At 31.3% G+C, this 15801-nt stretch overlaps 1 protein-coding gene across 1 annotated transcript in view; it reads left to right on the forward strand.

Moving 5' to 3' along the window:
* The window catches only part of LOC115884595 (tolloid-like protein 2), a 185470-nt gene that overhangs the window by 13955 nt on the left and 155714 nt on the right, over positions 1–15801 (forward strand). The window contains exon 2 of the mRNA XM_030903223.1: positions 3098–3159. The gene's annotated coding sequence lies outside the window, so the exon portion shown is untranslated. The remainder of the gene's footprint in view (positions 1–3097; positions 3160–15801) is intronic.

Below are 15801 nucleotides of genomic sequence, written 5' to 3' on the forward strand. Positions count from 1 at the left end.
ACACAACAAATATTTTGGCTCCTCTCACCTAGATCTGAATTTTCCCATTTCGTTTAGAAATAATTTTAAGTGCTCCTCATGATATTTAAGAAATTTTAGACGGATAAATGCTGCCATGGTAATTGTAATTTATTTGTTATAAAGGCATTCTGTAACATTTCTTTGTACAGGGTGACCCACTAAGAATAGCCTCGGAAAGTATTAGTCATAGAGCTTGTGGAAAAAAATATTTATAACTAAAGAGGCCATGAGAAATTGCTGGAAATTATTTTCAAGTTTGTAGAACGGCCGCTAGAGAGCGCAACTTCTATAAGAAATAAGACAAAGAACTTTTTACACAATTTTGCCTAGATAAGGGCTACTATAAATAATATCTTTATAATCGCCAGTAAATTTTGAATATTTTTCATTAGAACCATTTTCCCCTAACTGCCGCAATAAAGTGACGGGGAAAGGTTAAATCTGTTTTTATTTAAATATTAATAACTCCGGACTGGATGAACGGAATCCAACAAACGGGGGCTCGTTTAAAAGAGAGTTTTTTACTATATGTTATATCGTATAAACAATAATAATAAGCTTTTGAATTTAGACGCTACGGGGCGCTGTCTTACAATTTAACAAACATTGCGCGTGTTTTCAAAAAAAATAAATGCGATAGTATATGTAATTTAAACCGCGACAACCGCATCTTGAAATCTTTTTTCAAACCAAAGTTATTAGCAAAATTATAATAAATACGAAAATATAATCCCTTAATTACCTTACTGTTCTAATACGGTATTACTAGCCCTCTTGATTGTGAACATTCTGACAAAAAAATATGATGGAAATGATTAGTTTATTCTAAAATCGACAATATATCAGAATACCATAATACCAGGGGCCTATAACACAATGCTTACAATAATTGTAACAAGTCTACAAGTTATTAGTAATTTGCTTATACCTACAAGTACCTCAGTTTCCTGTAACACTATATTATTTGGTAGACTTGTAGCTACCAGTAAAATATTCTACACATGTATATACCGTTGCTACAAGTGTATTCAAAATCGAAGCACCAAAGCAAAGTTTTCCATTCTGCGAAATAGTGAACTGTTACGACGTACACGCGCATCGTGCACACTTCCTGGCCAATTTGCACTTATATAATAAAAGTTTAAGTCAGGACCACATAAAGCCATGCAATTAATTGAATGCTTTCCATGGCGGTCGACGTAAGCAGGTTCGTTATTCGTAGGGGCATCGATATTTATGATGGTTCCATCTACAGCTCCACAAACTTCAGGAAATCCTGCCAAATTATGAAAGCGCTGTATTGTCGGGCCATCGAATTATGGCATTAAATTTTATTTCGTTTACAGCAGCAACAACTTCGGGAACACATCTGCAGACGGTCATTTTTGGCACACCATGCATGTAACATACCCCGTGACCCTGGGGTACTGCAATCCGTTCCCAAGCCAAAGTAGAGCAATAATCAGTTTTGCAATGGTGACAAGCCATACCATCGAATTGTTTGATTCGCAATTGCTGGGCCTATATCTTGAAAAGAACTTCAAACTTTTCTCGATTGAGTCGGAACCTCTCCACAAATTCCCAGTCTGTCAACATGACATAGTTAGGTCTTTCCCGATGCCGATACACTGCACGAGCATTTTCATCATCACTCTCCGAATCACTTGATCACATAATTATCGACAGTAAAGTAAAATGACACGTTTATGACAAAGGACGGTACTATACTGAACCTACCCAGAGTTCGAGATAGGTAGAAAATTGTTTACAATTGTTGACAGTTCCGTAACACAACTGTATACGTGTGACTATTGTGTTATGGAAACAAACTACACAAGTGTACAAAAAGTTCCGTAATTACCAGTGCCGCACGGTAGTAGTAGATCAGTTGTGTTACGAAAAAGCTACAACTGCCAAATATATTTTAGCAAGTCTAGGACTTGTACTGTTTGTGTTATAGGCCCCAGATCTATTAATAGATATCTAATACTTAAGATATCCTTATCCGATATCCGAAATAATTATGACAGTTAATAAGAAACAACGCCTCAGTGAAGTAATGGTAGGTTTTGGAAAAAAGTTGCTTTTAACGTAATAGTATAAACGTCAAAGTGTTATTAAATCAACATTTTGATAGTCTTAGCAGCGTTTTTTCTCTATTAAAGAAAAGCATTTTTAGAAAAGCAATCAAAAGTTAAAAAAAAACGATGCTGAGACTATCAAAATGTTGATATAATAATATTTTTATGTTTAAACTATTCCTCTAAAAGCAACTTTTATCCAAAGCCTACCATGAAATCACTGAGGTGTCGTTTCTTGCCACCGTCATTGATATCTTAATTATTAGATATTAATACACCTAGTATTATGGTATTCTGGTTCATTGTCAATTTTTTTAATAAAATAATCTATTTTATCTTATTTATATTAGAATGGTCATAATCAAGAGGGCTAGTGATAGCGTGTTCCAGGGCCTAGTGATAGCAAAAGTATATTTTCGTATTTATTATAACGGCACTATTTAAATTTCAGAAATGGAGATCCCTATTCACACACGAATTTCCTTATCTTGATCCAGTTTTGAAATAATTAAAAAAGAGCCTAAATATCTAAACCTTACCTCCTTTTTATTTTATGATGGTTTATTTTTAACTATTCGATATTTTTGTGTGCTTATTTATATTGCTAGGAATAAAAAAGTCAAAAACGGAGCAATATTTAACGTACTGGTTGTCTCATTCGTCTGTTGGTGTTGGAAACAGCGGACTCCAGTCGTTGTTCATTGTTATCGTAACTCTGAAGTTCGATCGGGTTTAGACAGATCCCTGGCAAAGAACCAGAAAAGAATCAATGGCAGGCTACCGTGCAGTTTCAGTTTTAAGGAAGTTTCATTAATATACCGTCTATTTCCAAAACAAAAATGACTTTACATATAATGCAATATCAATAAAAATTTGCAAGTTTGAAACAGATACAATTTACATAAGAAGATTGCAAGTTAAATAAAAAGTTTTAAAAATAATGATACCTAGTGGTAGTTCTAGTGATAAACTTTAATATCTCCTTTGATTTCTAGGTGATTTGGAGGTTGAAATCTGTCGTTTACCTCCAGCCCTTGTCCCTGACTCAGACGATATGGTAAGTACCTCTCTACTTGATTGCAATCAATAATTTTCTAAAATTCAAAAATATGTTATTTGTATTAAACCGGGTGTCATAAGGTAATACGGCAAACTATCAGCTGTCAACACAAACATACTAGTTTTTTTACTAAAAATACGTTAAACTGTTATTTTACCAGTAACACACAAGCAACACGAGCTGCAGCAGAATTTGTGATGTTAGACGCCATTTTTTGGATGTAACAAATGAGTCATCAGCTGGTCATCATAGCGACAATTTTAGCGATTTTTTAATTGTGTGTAGTGAACTTTGTCTAAACTTTATTACAATGGTGATTAGTTGTTCAGCTTTCAAGTGTAAAAACCGTAGCGATAAGAAAGAGCCAGAAGTTACGTTTCATAGGTAACAGTCCACTCTACCTTTTTAGCGTTTAATTAGTTTTTTTATCGAATTCGATACATATTCTTTTGATACCATATGTACTTGATATGTGCTATACGTCGATACTAGTTTTGTATATTATGTTAACATTTTAATACTTTTTTTTGGAATTAATTAGTATACCAACGCATACACCATAGGTGTAGTGAAAACATTTATCAAAAATATAAATATCTTTGTAAGTAGTTATGTTAAGAAAAATATGTACCACGGCACTGTTTGGAGGTATGGTAATAATTTGGTCTCGGGTGTTAGTTCTTGTATTCTTTAGTCATTGATCTAAATAGAAACTAACTTGTCAGACTTTTCACTTGTAAAACAAATTTCCTTTTTTTTTCATAAAAATGCTTGACGTTTCAGGAGGTATATTGGCTTCCGTCGTCGGAAGCAGAAAAAAAGAAAAATATATTTAAAATGTCGAAATATAATTGCTATTAAATAGTTTTTGAATAATTATCTGTTATACTTTTGTTTTGCGAATAAAAAACCACTGATGTGCATGCTAGTTTCTAGTTTCCATCATATTTTTAATATTAAATTAATTTTTTAAATTTGTCTTTTAGTGGCAAGTTATCCAGTTTTTTTTTAAAAAATTAACCCTCTACAAAGGTATAGACATTGTTTAAAAATATGTTAGTACGAAAAGAAACATATATTATAATTTCAAATAATTTGAACAATTTATATTTCTATTTGTTCTGCTGTTTAAACGTTGCTAAAATGCATTTATTAAATTGTAAAAGCATAGCAAAGAAGTTAAATAAAGTTTAGAATGCAATTTAAATGTTATTAATAATTTTAAAATTAAAATATTTTTAGCATGGATCGTAAAGCACTATCTACCACAGATCACGTTTTTTGTACATTATCTAGCTATATTTTTGTTTGGTTCATAGCGTTCACATCAAGTGTCGAAACTTTGGATAATTATGAGGGACCACAATGCCATTTAATTTAATATCTTTAAATATAAGTATATATAAGCCACTAATAAATTCGTTATACATATATCAGGGAAAATTAACTTCTACCGCTATTTGTAAATTTTCCATGCTATCGTACTGAAACATTTAGATATTCCTTTAGCTAATTTACGTGAAATATACTTTCAGCAAAATGGGGCTCCTCCTCACAACTTTGAAAATATTATTATTGTGTTTTTTGAACTATTTCTCAAATCAATGGATTGGGACCAGTTGGCCTCCCTGATCCCCTGATACCCAGATTTGTCTGTTCTCGATTTCTGTATTTAGGGATTTTTGAAATATGAAGTATATTATGGCAACTAAAATAATGCCCAAGACCTTGAAAATGCTATCAGGCAAGCTTTTAGATTTTTGCAAACTCATCCCGCTATAAAAAAAGAAGAAAAATATATTCAGAGATTTAGTGTTTAAAAGTAAAATATTTCAGTCCCAAATAAAATTTTAATATGTCTACGACTATTTTACTAAATACCATTTTGATTTTTAGCCGACCATGCCAACAGGTATGGTAGGCTTTTAAGATCGGCAAAAAAAAGTTCTTTTAATTTTATTCAAAATGAGTTATTTGGGTCATAAAAAATGACCTAAATACAAACAAAATATTTTCATGGTGTCTGTCTGTCCGTCTGTCTGTAACACGATAACTCAAAAACCGCTAAACCGATTTCAACCAAATTTGGCACAAAAATACTGTGGCACCCGAGAATCTGGTGAGGGGTTGGTAAGGGGGTATGGGAGGGGGTTAAAATTTTTAAAAAATTGTAACTCCACATCAAAATTAGTCAAAGTCGCAGTTTTTGAGATAAAAAAAATTGTAAAAATTCCTTTACTTTGAAACTAAAAGAACTGCCTACCAACTTTTTTTTAACATATTTTAGTATGGGCGGCTATACGTGCCTCCCGGCGCCAATTTTCTTTTTATCTATCACGGCTTACCAATAAGAAAATGATATCTTTAAAATATTGCAGTAAATAGTGAAAATAAATGTAGAGTGATATATTTTTGAGAAGCAAGATGGATCATATGATTTATAAATATACAGGGTTCCGTTTAAAAAAAACTTTAGTTCATATTTTCAAAAATATTTTTTTCGCAGAAAAAAAAACAGACTAAGCCACTGTATTCTACGTAAAAAGTTCTACAAGAATCAGTTTTCACCTTCTCGATACCTTTCACAATAACGGATATACGGGGACTGTCCCAAATTGCAAAATTTTCAAAAAGACCTTGTAGCTCAGAAACGAAGAGGGTTATTAATATTTTGTTTACAGAATCTTTCATTTGACAAAAAAGTGAGAGAGTTTTGTGCAAACCGCACCCTTCTATCTACACTAATAACCGCGATACGGTATGATTTCAACGAAAATGGGACATACTGTACAGGGTGACTCAACGATAGAGTAAAGTCCATGATCTCATTTGTTTCAGGTTTACAAAAATATTAAATATAAAAGTTATAGGGATGGTTAAGATACACATTTATAAATTATACAGGGTGTAATCAAAATAAAAAAGTTAAGGATGGATGTGAAACAGTTATAGATGGTATAATTGCTGGAGACGATTGATTTGTTTAACATTTGGCAGATAACTGCAGCAAATGCATTATTTGTTGAAATATTTTTATACAGGGTGAGTCTACGATGTTCTCTATGGGTTTCTCGGAAACTACTGGAGATAGAAAAGTAAATATTTCAAGTTAACGTCTCCCTTTTTACTGCCAGGGCAAATCTGGATGGGGCCTAATTTGTTTACGCGGAATCCGAACCGTGGTCCTCGGCCATATCATGGTTAATGGCCTACCGACTTGGCAAGTGTCTAAATCGACTCTTACTCACGAGATATCCCATCTCATCCGGCCTCGAACCGGCGTGAATGAGCAGTGTGTGTCAATAGATTTTACACTTTTGCCTTTTTTGGACAACAGCACGATACAGAGTTTCGAACTGGTCACCCGTCCATCCACTAGTATCGTCTTACGTCGCTTAACTTCGGTGTTCTAATGGGAACTGGTATTTCGCGTAGCTGGGCCGTTGTCCTACTGGATATGGAGTGGAGAGTTGGTTAAATGGCTATAACTCAGTAATTTTGTGAAAAAAAAAACATATTATAGCTTATATCACTGAAAAGCTTAAAAAATGGCGCTTTTTATGAAGTAATGGCCAACTATGGTTTCCATTTAAAAAAAAACATATGTTTGTGTTATACTAAGGGCTGGCAAAGGATAGTCTTGGGTCGAGATTGCCGTATGTAAGAAGAGTACAATGCTTTTATAATGTACTGAACAAAGAGAGGACAGTAAACACGTTGCCAAACATATGAAATAAACCGAGAAACTGTGCACATCACTAAGAGACGTGGAAGGGGATATAGCAGATTTGTCGCAGTTGACCGGTCGACCCAATCAATACCTCTGTCAGTACTTAAAGTTCTAGGGAAAGGTGCACGTCATGCGTTCAGCTTCACGATTTAATTACGTCTCGTGATACTTAATTTGTTCATTTATTAACGAATCGTTGTAATTTTCCCTATAGCTTGAATTTTTTAAGTGCATGCTAAAACACTTGCATTTTTGGTAAAAATAAGTGGAATTGAGTAGGTGTTCGATAGTGGTCGCGCTATTAGACTCTGAATTCAAAAATCGATATCTCGAAATCTATTAGAAATAATAAATTGTAGTTTTTTTCAAGAACTTTGTTAATATTTCTGCTGTATTTTTTTTGTAGACAGTATGTGAAAATCTTTATCAATAAAAAAATTACACAATTGCTGAAAATTGCTATGCTCTAAAAGTAAATATGGATTGTTTACAATTTTTGAATAGAAAAAACAACCTTATCGAATTTTTCTTATGTAAATATATTGTAAAGTATCTAAAGTGGTTCTTGATGAGTTATGGCCTGTTATGTGTTAAAAAGTTGAGTTTTTAAATTATCGCGATTACTGACGTTTTCTCGTTATAAAATAAATGACACCCTAACGATATCCTTATAATTCTATTTCAGATGCTAAGAAACATGTCTAATGATTTTATCTAGTTATCTCTTGAAAAAAAAGTCTTTTAAAAATAAGCGGTTTGCGATCGTGATTTTACTTTACTTGATAGGGAAAGGCGTATCGGCAACGCCGCAACAGCACACCGTCGCGCGTCGCGTCGGTCGGTCGCATTTCTCTCACTCCGACTTAATAAGATCCCTATGCGATTTACTTCCACACATGTAAATGCCGACCCAAAAGTAACAGTTGCCAGCACGGTATGTCTAAAATGACAGGGTTTAGGAAAAATCGGAGAACATAAACTCATAAACTCATGTGATTATCTACAACGTTTATCTGAAAACTTTTTGTCTAAAATATTGATTGATTATATTGGAATTAGGGACAATAATTTTTAAAATAGCCAACACTTTTTTTTCGAAATATCTAGTAAGCCACGAACTTTTAAAAAAATCTGAAAGGCCCATATTTATGACCCCACAAAACGGAAATTCTTTCCCCATTTAACCGACTCTCTATCTCCAGTAGTTTCCGAGATACCCATAGGAAACTCACCCTGTATAATTTTTATCCTTGATGACTGACCTGTGGGTATAATTGATGGAGTGACCTTTTGTGTGTGAAGTATCGGTTGATGGTTCATAGCTTAAGTTTTTAAAATAAATGCACAAACCTATACAAGATAAAATATAAGTAAGATTGATTTACTTAATTCTAATTTACATATATAAATTTAAATAATTGAAATACATCTTAGAAACTAAATTTCATTATCACATCAACACAACAAATATTTTGCTCTTCCCACCTAGATCTGAATTTTCCCATTTCGTTTAGAAATAATTTTAAGTGCTCTCATGATATTTAAGAAATTTTAGACGGATAAATGCTGCCATGGTAATTGTAATTTATTTGTTATAAAGGCATTCTGTAACATTTCTTTGTACAGGGTGACCCACTAAGAATAGCCTCGGAAAGTATTAGTCATAGAGCTTGTGGAAAAAAATATTTATAACTAAAGAGGCCATGAGAAATTGCTGGAAATTATTTTCAAGTTTGTAGAACGGCCGCTAGAGAGCGCAACTGCTATAAGAAATAAGACAAAGAACTTTTTACACAATTTTGCCTAGATAAGGGCTACTATAAATAATATCTTTATAATCTCCAGTAAATTTTGAATATTTTTCATTAGAACCATTTTCCCCTATCTGCCGCAATAAAGTGATGGGGAAAGGTTAAATCTGTTTTTATTTAAATATCAATAACTCCGGACTGGATGAACGGAATCTAACAAACGGGGGCTCGTTTAAAAGAGAGTTTCTTACTCTATATTATACCGTATAAACAATAATAATAAGCTTTTGAATTTAGACGCTAAGGAGCGCTGTCTTACAATTTAACAAACATTGCGCGTGTTTTCAAAAAAAAAATTAAATGCGATAGTATATGTAATTTTAGCTGATAGTAAAGAGTAATAAAAGCTTAAAAAGCTGGCGAAAACCGCATCTTGATATATTTTTCCAAACCAAAGTTATTAGCAAAATTATAATAAATACGAAAATATAAGCCCTTAATTACCTTATTTTTCTAATACGGTATTACTAGCCCTCTTGATTATGAACATTCTGACAAAAAATAAGATATAAATGATTAGTTTATTCTAAAATCGACAATATATAAGAATACCATAATACCAGATCTATGAATAGATATCTAATAATTAAGATATTCTTATCCCAAATCCGAAATAATTATGACAGTTAATAAGAAACGACGGCGACGCACAGTGCTTCGAACATATGGCTCTAGAGGACAAAAATGCAAAACTTCTCTTTTATTGTAAGCAATTTATTCAAACTAGGTTTATTTGACACAAATGATGAGTACTCTCATTGTACTAAATGATGATGTTTTTAGTCCCACGTTTATGAAAAAAAATCTTATAAATAATAAAAATGTTGGAGCTGTGTTCCATCTAAGGAAATAATAATTTATAGTATGAAAACGGTGTAAGTATTAAATAAATCCCTGTGATAAAATAGAATTGAAATAACATTAGAACATGATTCCTACAATATAAGCTAATATAAGATAAAAATGTTTTTCTTTATTGAAAAAGAAGCATTAATATTAAATTTAATAAAAAAAAACTTAAGATAATATAAATTTACTTTAGGACAACAAAATGCATAGATCGTAACTACTCTGATTCAGAAGAATCACTGCTGACAGAATCTTCCAAATTTATAGTATCCAAATCACAGGTAGATGAAGTATCCTCACATGTAAGATATTTCTGTACATAGTTTTCTAATATGTTACTTTTTCGCGTTGTTACTGTTCTTTTTGTTGGTATGAGGAGTTCGGATGTTAATAGTTACATCTTTAATAGACCATATCCATATATTATTTTTTCCTTTTCTTGGGTATAAGATTTTATAATAAATTGAAAGATAGAAACTTTTTTTATGCGACGTTTCGCTCCAACCTAGTGGGCTTTTACAGGTACAAGTGGTGTCTCATATGACTGGAAGATTCATAAATATCTAATAAAGAACACATTTTTTGAAATACAAATAATTTTGAGTTCTTGTCCCTATGATCAAGCCAAGTATTTACCAGATCGGCATTGCTTATCAATTTTACTCCATCTGAAAAGTATTATAAAATAAACTTCGTCGCAAGCAGACGCAGGTGAACTATACAAAAATTAAAAGTGTATGAATATGACAACAAAAATATTCAATAAATACGGTATGTTTTGATACGTTTTTTTTAAATGCCTTTTTGAAGTTTGAAAACGTAAAATTTTTATACCCGTTTAAGAATCATCTTAAAAAATAAATAAAAACTAAACAATCACGAACTTGTTTAGAAATAAATTTAAAGTATATACCTTGTTTAACAATATCCATAATGGCTTTCAATTAACTACGTACCGGTTAACTCTATAATATACAGAACTACTATGAATGTTATTCTTTTTAATGATAAGATAATGATCGCAACATTTATTTTTAGTGAAAATATTTGCTAACAAAAAACGCTGTTTAAGAAAAATAATATACAGGATGATTGAACATTGCTAAGTAATGTTCATAAGTATAAAATTACATATTGAGATATTAGTAAATTTTAACTTTTTTTCGATTTTTGTTCATGGGACGAAGCACTGTGCAACGCCTCAGGGAAGTAATGGTAGGCTTTGGAAAAAGTTACTTTTAACGTAATAGTATAAACGTCAAAGTGGTATTAAATCAACATTTTGATAGTCTTAGCAGCGTTTTTTCTCTATTAAAGAAAAGCATTTTTAGAAAAGCAATCAAAAGTTAAAAAAAAACGATGCTGAGACTATCAAAATGTTGATATAATAATATTTTTATGTTTAAACTATTCCTCTAAAAGCAACTTTTATCCAAAGCCTACCATGAATCACTGGAGGTGTCGTTTCTTACCACCGTCATTGATATCTTAATTATTAGATATTAATACACCTTAGTATTATGGTATTCTGGTTCATTGTCAATTTTTTTAATAAAATAATCTATATTTTATCTTATTTCTATTAGACGGTCATAATCAAGAGGGTTAGTGATAGCGTGTTCCAGGGCCTAGTGATAGCAAAGTATATTTTTTCGTATTTATTATAACGGCACTATTTAAATTTCAGAAATGGAGATCCCTATTCACACACAATTCCTTATCTTTGATCAGTTTTAAAATAATTAAAAAAGAGCCTAAATATCTAAACCTTACCTCCTTTATATTTTATGATGGTTTATTTTTAACTATTCGATATTTTTGTGTGCTTATTTATATTGCTAGGAATAAAAAAGTCAAAAACGGAGCAATATTTAACGTACTGGTTGTCTCATTCGTCTGTTGGTGTTAGAAACAGCGGACTCCAGTCGTTGTTCATTGTTATCGTAACTCTGAAGTTCGATCGGGTTTAGACAGATCCCTGGCAAAGAACCAGAAAAGAATCAATGGTAGGCTACCGTACAGTTTCAGTTTTAAGGAAGTTTCATTAATATGCCGTCTATTTCCAAAACAAAAATGACTTTACATATAATGCAATATCAATAAAGATTTGCAAGTTTGAAACAGATACAATTTACATAAGAAAATTGCAAGTTAAATAAAAAGTTTTAAAAATAATGATACCTAGTGGTAGTTCTAGTGATAAACTTTAATATCTCCTTTGATTTCTAGGTGATTTGGAGGTTGAAATCTGTCGTTTACCTCCAGCCCTTGTCCCTGACTCAGACGATATGGTAAGTACTTCTCTACTTGATTGCAATCAATAATGTTCTAAAATAAAAAAAATATGTTATTTGTATTAAACCGGGTGTATTAAGGTAATACGGGAAACTATCAGCTGTCAACACAAACATACTAGTTTTTTTTACTAAAAATACGTTAAACTGGTATTTTACCAGTAAATGAGAACACCGTTAGGCCCCATTTTTTTGGATGTAACAAATGAGTCATCAGCTGGTCATCAGCGACAATTTTAGAGATTTTTTAATAGCTTGTGTGTAGTGAACTTTGTCTAAACTTTATTACAATGGTGATTAGTTGTTTAGCTTTCAAGTGTAAAAGCCGTAGCGATAAGAAAGAACCAGGAGTTACGTTTCATAGGTGAATAAACAGTCCACCCTACCTTTTTATAGTTTACTTAGTTTTCTTATTGAATTCGATAATTATTATTCTGATACTATATGTACAGTATTATCATTTTAGTTTGACCCACTTTTAAAAGCTTATAACTTTTTTTTTGTTGGGTTAAAGCAGTCGTTCAAAAAACATGTAGCAGTTTCAGCCAAGTTTTTGCGAGTGTTGTCAAAAATTATAGTAGGTGTCACATGTCAGATTTTTAAAACTAAAAAAAAACTTTTTAAATGGGACACCCTGTACATTAGTAGCGTTTAATTAGTAGTGCATTAGATAGTCATCTTTTCTCCGAATTCAAAAATGTATCACACATGTGCATTCTTCTTAATTTCTTTCAAGATCGACAAAAGCATTAACAAACAAAAAAGTGGGTTAAACTAAAATGATAACCCTGTACTTGATATGTGCTATACGTCGATACTAGTTTTGTACATTATATTAACATTTTAATACGATTTTTTGTAATTAATTAGTATGATACCACCGCATACACCATAGGTGTAGTAAAAACATTTACCAAAAATATAAATATCTCTTTAAGCAGCTATGTTAAGAAAAATATGTGCCACGGCACTGTTTGAAGGTATGGTAACAATTTGGTCGCGGGTGTTATTAGTCCTTCTATTCTTTAATCATTGATCTAAATGGAAACTAACTTTTCAGACTTTTCACTTGTAAAACAAATTTCATTTTTTTTTCATAAAAATGCTTAGGAGGTATATCTGTTCTCGCCGTCGGAAGCAAAAGAAACAAAAAGAAAAGTATATTTAAAATGCCGAAATATAACTGCTATCAAATAGCTTTTGAATAATTATCTATTATACTTTTGTTTTACGAATAAAAAACTACTGACGTGCATGTAGTTTCCAGTTTCCATCATATTCTTAATATTAGATTAATTGAAGGCTTCCCTCGAATAAGGGGCTATGTTACAAAAGTAAGTTTTAAGTAAATGAAGAAATTCGACGGTTTGCGTATTGATAATCTTATTCAAACCAGCAACTTTATTAATCCCCAGATATAAAAAGTTGCACAACACAAATAATAATTATTATATAATAGTATTAGATATTAGATATATGTAATAAACTCTTGAGTCCCGGGAATAAGGGTTTTTGTGAAATATAACATAAACCCTTATTGCAGGCAACCAATTTAGATTGCATTTTTCTTTTGTGTACAAGTTGTATATTTCTTAACCGTTTGTTTTTAATACACCTCCATTCAGTTACATTTATTTTTCGTTTTCGACCTTCTTTTAGTGTTTTGCAAAGCGACGCGACGGCGCACAGTCCCATGGACAAAAATCGAAAAAAAAATTAAAATTTACTAATATCTGAATATGTAATTTTATACTTATAGCAATGTTCAACCATACTGTATATTATTTTTCATAAACAACGTTTTTTTGTAAGCAAATATTTTCACCAAAAATAAATTTTGCGATTATTATCTTATATCAATGAAAAGAATACCATTCATAGTAGTTCTGTATATGGAGTTAAACGTAAACGAGTTAGTACGTACTTAATTAAAAGCCACTATGGATATTGTTAAACAAGGTATGTACTTTAAATTTATTTCTAAACAAGTTCTTGATTGTTTAGTTTTTATTTATTTTTTAAGATGATTCTTAAATGGGTATAAAAATTTTACGTTTTCAAACTTCAACAAGGCATTTAAAAAAAACATATCAAAACATATCGTATTTATTGAATATTTTTGTTGTCATATTCATACACTTTTAATTTTTGTATAGTTCACCTGCGTCTGCTTGCGACGAACTTTATTTTATAATACTTTTCAGATGGAGTAAAATTGATAAGCAATGCCGATCTGGTTTATACTTGGCTTGATCATAAGGAAAAGAACTAAAATTATTTGTATTTCAAAAAATGTGTTCTTTATTAGATATTGATGAACCTTCCTGTCAAATGAGACCATTTGTGCCTGAAAAAGCCCACTATTTTGGAGCGAAACGTGGCATAAAAAAGTTTCCATCTTTCAGTTCATTATAAAACCTCATACCCAAGAAAACGAAAAAATAATATATTGATATGGTCTATTAAAGAGGTAACTATTAACATCCGAACCCCTCATACCAACAAAAAGAACAGTAACAAGGCGAAAAAGTAACATATTAGAAAATGATATACAGAAATATCTTATATGTGAGGATATTTCATCTACCTGTGATTTGGATACTATAAATTTGGAAGATTCTGTCAGTAGTGATTCTTCTGAATCAGAGTAGTTACGATCTATGCATTTTGTTGTCCTAAAGTAAATTTATAGTATCTTAAGTTTTTTTTTAATTAAATATAGCATTAATGTTTCTTTTTCATTAAAGAAAAACATTTTTATCTTATATTGGTTTATATTGTAGGAATCATGTTCTAATGTTATTCCAATTCTTTTTTTATCACAGGTATTTATTTAATACTTACACCGTTTTCATACTATAAATTATTATTTCCTTAGATGGAACACAGCTCCCACATTTTTATTATTTATAAGATTTTTTTTCATAAACGTGGGACTAAGAACATCATCATTTAGTACAATGAGAGTACTCATCATTTGTGTCAAATAAACCTAGTTTGAATAAATTGCCTACAATAAAAGAGAAGTTTTGCATTTTTGTCCTCTAGAGCCATATGTTCGAAGCACTGTGCGGCGCCGGCGTGACTTGAACGTTCGACATACTTACGATATTGAATAAAATGTGACAACATATACCCTTATTCCAAGCTAGAAAAGATGGTGCCGCATGTTGTTCATAGATGACGGCACAGTATCGGGTATTTATTACTATAAAAAGATGAACTTGTCTACTAAGACCCTTTTTGTGGAAAAATCCCAATATCTGAAAAATGCAACATAATCCCTTATTCGAGGGAATGCTTCAATTTTTTAAATTTCTCTTTTAGTGGCAAGTTATCCAGATTTTCTTTTCAAAAAATTAACCCGCTACAAAGGTATAGACATTGTTGAAAAATATGTTAGTACAAATAGAAACAGAGCCAGGCTAAATTCATATTATTGAATAGAATTTATAATTTCAAATATCTGAACAATTTATATTTCTATTTGTTCTGCTGTTTAAATGCTGCTAAAATGCATATTAAAATGTAAAAGCATAACAAAGAAGTTAAGTAAAGTTTACAATACATTCTAAATAATATTAATAATTTTAAAATTAAAATATTTTTAATATGGACCATAAAGCACAGATCACGTTTTTTGTACATTATCTGGCTATATTTTTATTTGGTTCATAGCTTTATCATATACATCAAGTGTCGAATTAAAAGTATACTGCTATCTGTCTCTTGTTTTATTTTGGGAGCGACTAATAAATTCTTTATACATACATCAGGGAAACTTAACTTTCTACCGCTATTTGTAAATTTTAAAAGCTATCGTACTGGAACTTTTAGATATTCCTTTAGCTAATTTACGTGAAATATACATTTAGCAATATGGGGCTCCCCCTCACAACTTTGAAAATATTAGAATTTCGTGGATATTCAGTGGTTAAAAGTAAAATATTTTAGT

This window comes from Sitophilus oryzae, unplaced genomic scaffold (genome assembly GCF_002938485.1).
Source record: "Sitophilus oryzae breed Bouriz unplaced genomic scaffold, Soryzae_2.0 scaffold_302_pilon_pilon, whole genome shotgun sequence".
Classification (NCBI taxonomy): Eukaryota; Metazoa; Arthropoda; class Insecta; order Coleoptera; family Curculionidae; genus Sitophilus; species Sitophilus oryzae.